Here is a 6,000-nt window from a genome sequence, read left to right as displayed (position 1 = left end):
GACACATATTGAAGAGCCTTCTCCACTAATGGTATCTAATTGAGCTATTAGTTGTTGAGGCTCACTAGTTGCTATGTATTTCATCATTATAGAACAAAAAAAAAGAAAGAAAGAGAGAGCAATAAATGATAGGCATACTCCAAAATTCATCTTAAGCATTTGTTAAAAAGGCAATGCTATTATATGTAAGTTATAATATTTATGGAGTTGATTATCACAAATGTCATAACTCAATTTGTTGGGAGTCAAAATTTAAAAATATTCATAAGGTATAACTAAAAAACTTTTGAATCATAACCAAAATAATGTCATAATCAACATTATAATGAGTCATGACTAACACTCCAATAAATTATAACTAAAAATTACAAAAATCATAACTAGAGATGCATATGTATATCTATAAATTTTCCAAGGGGTGTCTCATTCGGTTCCTTGGTTGGAACGCCGACTACTTGTGGTTTTGCATAGTTGGCTGACCTGTTTGGTTGATTTTGATGTTTTGGCATTTGTAGATTTTGTGGAGGATTTGACTTGTTAATATGTTGAGCCTTTGCGGTTTCTAGTTTGTATTCTTTGCATTTTCTCGATGCTTTTCTTATAAATTTTAGTTATTTATCAAAAAAAATAAAAATAAAAATTCCTTTGTGAGATATCTTTACCCTCTTTAACGAAGTGCATGACCAACAATCAGTAGTAGTTTGGATGCAATTCTTTAGTAATTTTTAAAATTTTCAATTTTATTTTATTTTATTTTTGTTAATTTTAGTTTGGATTTTGATAAAAAGGTTGCAAGGCCACCTAAAAACTTGTAGAAAGTATTTATTGTTCATTGAAAGTGTGAACATTCGCACTATAAAAAAAATCACATTATTTTTATTTAGAACAAGTGTAAAGTTTATTTATTTATTTTTTAATTGTTGCATTTCAAATATGTGAAATTTCACATTATTAGAAATTTAAATTTAAAATTTTTCAATTTAGAAACTATATGAAATTTTAAAAATGTGAAATTCCGAAAGTTATACATTTTCATTCAAAAAGTGTTTTTTTTTTTAAAATAATTTTATATTCAATTGAGATGTTTTTTTGATAGATCTTATCAAATAGTTTTCAAAAATGTAAATGTTATCAAAAATAAAGGTAACGGCCCAAATACTACTCGAAGTAACAAGGTTTAGGCAATATTTGGTCAATGATCAAGTAAGGAAAAATTGGTCTATAACCAATTATATATATGCTTTGTGCTATTAATTGTAAGATTAAAAAATTCATCAATTTTGTTAGATAGTCATTGGAATTTAAACTGAATAATAAAATTTGTAACAAAATAATAAAATGTGAGTTTCATGAATCAATAATTCAAATATTATATTATAATTCATCTGATCAAATAAGGCAACTATAAGAATTAAATTATTTAAATTAAAATAATAGAGATTAAAATAAAATTTAAATCAAATTAGAAGGATAAAAAGTGCAATTTCATCTGATCAAATAAGGCAGCTATAAGAATTAAATTATTTAAATTAAAATAATAGAGATTAAAATAAAATTTAAATCAAATTAGAAGGACAAAAAGTGTAATTAACAATTGTATTTATTTGATATATATATATATATATAAACATTATCATCAGCCGTTTTGTCTAAAGCCCTTCAAGCCTCCGCGCATCTCATGCTTTTTATTGGTTAAGGGTTTAGGGTTTAAACGATCACTTGCCTCAAAACCCTAGAACGTGTTTGGTTGCTTAGAAAAATTTCAGGTAAAATGGCACGACCTTCCAAGAAAATTTCAAACAAGAAATCTGAGCAGAAATTCCAGAAGCCATCTAAGAAATCATTCAACCCCACAAGAAAAACAGACGAAACACAAGTATTGGCTATGCAACTCCAAGACGACGTCCCTGACTTCCCCAGAGCCACAGCCAGAGGTGGTTCGTATATATATATATATATATTACATGTATGTATGTATGTATGGTTTTAAATTTGTTTGTTGTTTTGTATGTGTTATTATTATTAGGTGGAAGAAGTTCACTTGGGAAAGAAGTCGATGAAGTTGATGGCGATGATGTTGATATGGAGTTTGAATCAGGAGAGAGGGAGTTGAATAATAATAATTATAAGAATAAGAATAAAAGGCTACAAAAGCGAAATCATTCAGCAGAAGAGGATGATTTGGGTTCTCTTTTTGGTGATGGCATTTCTGGAAAATTACCTAGGTTTGCCAATAAGATCACCTTGAAGGTAAATATTTGTTAGATAATTGATTGTTTGTGTTTTAAGTTATTATATGTATGGAGATAGATTATTCTATCATTAGTGTGTACTATGGTTGGTTCTCTCGGTTGCTATGCTATTGTTGACCCATCCTTGAATCATTATTATAATAGGGTTTTGATGTATAATTCATTCAAGTTTTCTTTTGTATTGTTGCTGCGACATCTGTTCTAAATGTCTGATTTTCCTAGTTTAGGAACTGGATACTCGAGTTATATGCTGAAAACAACAATGTGGTTTCGCAAGAAAACAAACAAACAAAAAAAATGGAGAGTAAGCGGGGGAATAAAAGAGGAAATGCTTGAAAAGAAACAAGATTGTTGAGTAATGACTCAAACAATTTACAAGTTTGATTAGAGTTAGCCGATAAAACTGCGTAACTACAAAGCTGAATAGGGAATTCACTGGGTGATGGAAGTAATAAGATGGTTGGTAACAGCCGTATTTAGGTGCTAATAATGCTATTTCATTAAACTAAATTAAGTTACTGTATTTCCAGACTTGGTGAATTTTTGTTTAGTTGTTTGACAGGCCGAAAAACTGAAATCTGAGGACCTATACATCTGCAATACAATACTGAACTGACAATGTTTCAGCTTCATTCTCAGTTTGATCTATGAATTTAAGGTGCTTACATTCCTTGAAAAAGGTACAAATAACAAGGGTGGGTTAACTTAGTTGGTTACCCTGCTACATTTCTATTTGGGAGGTTAGGGGGTCAATTCTTGCATTGAGCAAGGACTGATAATTTCTTCCCGCTCTTTCGTAATATTGTTCTCTTCTTCCCCAATATGGGGTATGTTTGTAGGTTGGTTGGTTGGTTGGTTAGGCTACTTGTTTCTTTCCTATTATAGGGGCTCTTCACTAGATTAGTTGTGGGGCTTCTATTCTATAGTTGTTGGACTATGTTTGCCCCTGATATAATTCACTTCATATTGAAAAATTCTCTCTATCAATTGACCCAAAAAAAGAAAAAAGAAAGAAGGGGGGAATGTTATATACATAGACATGTACATCCGTATGACTTGATCAAACTCAATCCATGTAAAATTTTAATTAATATATATTAAAGGGTGAATGAACCATGACCATAAAATACTGAATACAAGGAGAGCTTAATTTCTAAAATTAAAGTTCTACTTGAGCTAAAATGGGAAAATAAAATTTACAAGTCTGAGCCAGGTGGTTAGATTTTGTATTTCTTCCTTTAACTTGCCCCTGATTTCATGTGAAGTTAATGGACTACCCCGATGGAAGTTGTTGGATCAACTTGACTGTCTAAGGACTAAACGTGTCAGCTGTGAGTCTTGTGACTACTTTTGCTATGCCCACTTGTTTTCTTCCTGATCATACTTTCTCCAACCCTACTTGTTTTCTTCCTGATCATACTTTCTCCAACCCTGATCATAATGTTATGATTTACTGTATAGACCTTGTCCTGTCATACGATTTCATTTTCCCTTCTCTCGTTCCATATGTGAATGTTTTCTATTATACTTCTTATTATTTTTTTTTTTTTGTGTATTTTTTTTCTTTATTTCTCTCTATTGAGACTGGGCAACCTGAGAATAGTACAGTGTGTGTAAACTTTATTTTGAAGATTTTAATAAAAATTGCATGAAATTTCAATAAAAGCCTAATATTGTTTTCAAAAATTCTTGTAATTATTGGTACTGCTACTTTTGTATTTCTAGCTTATCTACACTTTGAAGTTAACTTCATAGATGCCATCTGTTAATAATTTAGCATCTTAATTTTGGATATATTTTTTTTCCACATTAATTTGCTGTCTAATTTAAAGTTATGCTTTCTTTGTGCATTCCTAGAATATTTCTCCTGGAATGAAGCTTTGGGGAGTCATTGCTGAAGTAAATGAGAAAGATATCGTAATTAGTCTTCCAGGGGGCTTGCGTGGATTAGTTCGTGCAAGTGAAGCATTTGATCCTATTTCAGATAATAAAGTGAAGGTGGTGACTTGCTTCTTCTATAAAGAATATCCAAATAGTTCTTCCCTTGACATTTATTTTCTGTCTTTGTGCCATTATTATTCTACTGCTTTTGAACTAATTTTTCTCATTTAGATTTTCCCCCTCCTTCCTTACGTTTATGTGTGCTTAAAATTGTTTGTTTTCATAATTTCAGTGTAAGAAGGTTTTATTTTCTATTATCTCAGGATGTGGAGACTAATTTTCTTTCTAGCATTTATCATGTTGGGCAACTGGTTTCTTGCATTGTACTGCAATTGGGTGATGATAAGAAAGAGAAGGGGAAACGAAAGATCTGGCTTTCTTTGCGTCTTGCTTTGTTGCATAAGACCTTAACCTTGGATGTTATTCAAGAAGGAATGGTATGCATTTTTTCAAATGTTTCATTGAAGATTTAATTTTTCTTTTTGCAAGAAAATGACTCTGATACTAATATGATACTTTCTTCTTATTTTTGGTTCCTTCCTGTTTTCATTCAACTTTTTTTGACCACAATCCTATAACAAATGAATATTAATTTTAATAATGATAAATGTTACTAGTGAAAGGAAGAGGTGTAATAAAATATTTTGTGATGAGATATTGAAATTTGATATTTTGTGAGTCGAGACATGTCACTTAAGACTAACGATGTCTTAACCTTAAGCCTAGGGCTTACAGTCAATTAGTAAGGTACTTCCAATATGCTTATGTAAACATGCTCAATATGCTCCTCTCTTGCGCGTCGCCTCTCTTGCTCTCGATGCCATGCTCGATGCCTTTTGTTTGGTGGTGGAGTGATTTTTTACTATAGTGTGTTTCACCTATGCTGCGTCCCCCCTTTTCCCCCAATGGCATCCAATGCTCTTACACTAGCCTAGGGACCTCTCTGGTAGAGTTTGTTCCACGATTACAGGGCAGTTGAGTGTGACCCTATGACCCTATGCAATACCTCTCAGGTCATGTGACTTGGTGGCTAGAATTAAAGGTTGATTAAGATGCTTGCTCCACTCTCCCTCGAGGGACTTGCGCTTTTGCTTGACTTAGAGAGCGAAAGAGATAGATCTCCAAAAGGAGATGACTCATACCAAGATAAAGGCATGCTAGGAAGCATAGATACGGATACGAGATATGGATACGACACGATACGGATACGGCGATACGACAAAATCTAAAAAAATAGGATACCGGTACGGCTAGGATACGTTTGTGAAAAATATATTTTTTAAAATTATTAATAGTGAGTTACACATAAACTAAAGAACGTTGAGAAATCATAATGTAATTTTATAATGCAAAATATTAACTTTTAAGAATTTTGTTTTAATTTAAGCTAGTAGCTTGTTTACTTCTTAAATTTTTAATAGGTTTTGCAAATATTTCATTTCAAGATCAAGTTTAATATATTTATATTACAATAATAGAACAATTCACAATTTGTCCCTATGCTTTTTCCTTTGACACTAGTGAAAAATATTGTATTCAAGTTTACTTGCTTATTTATTTATTGATAATTAATTTTACCATTGTTATATTATCTTGTTAATTCTTACTTTCTATGTTGTTATAGGGGGGACATGCATGAAATAATTAGGATACATTAGTTTGATAAATTCTATTATTTAACTCACTATACTCTTCTTATCGAAGAACTTAACAAAGTATTAGAAAAATATTCTTATATTTATACTTGCAATTATATTATATTATATTACTATGCAAGAAATGTTACAATTCTAATTTCATAAAACAA

The 6,000-nt window shown here is 31.0% G+C and overlaps 1 pseudogene across 1 annotated transcript in view; it reads left to right on the top strand.

Annotated features, from left to right (window-relative positions):
* Positions 1-1,666: 1,666 nt before the first annotated feature.
* Positions 1,667-6,000, top strand: part of LOC114283319 (rRNA biogenesis protein RRP5-like) — an 85,532-nt pseudogene continuing 81,198 nt past the window's right edge. The window contains exons 1-4 of the transcript XR_014332422.1: positions 1,667-1,937; positions 2,027-2,250; positions 4,110-4,250; positions 4,457-4,630. The product of XR_014332422.1 is annotated as an rRNA biogenesis protein RRP5-like (transcript). The remainder of the gene's footprint in view (positions 1,938-2,026; positions 2,251-4,109; positions 4,251-4,456; positions 4,631-6,000) is intronic.

Source organism: Camellia sinensis, chromosome 6, assembly GCF_055761805.1.
Source record: "Camellia sinensis isolate YWXY chromosome 6, ASM5576180v1, whole genome shotgun sequence".
NCBI classification, from domain to species: Eukaryota; Viridiplantae; Streptophyta; class Magnoliopsida; order Ericales; family Theaceae; genus Camellia; species Camellia sinensis.
This window is presented reverse-complemented; position numbering and strand designations above follow the sequence as displayed.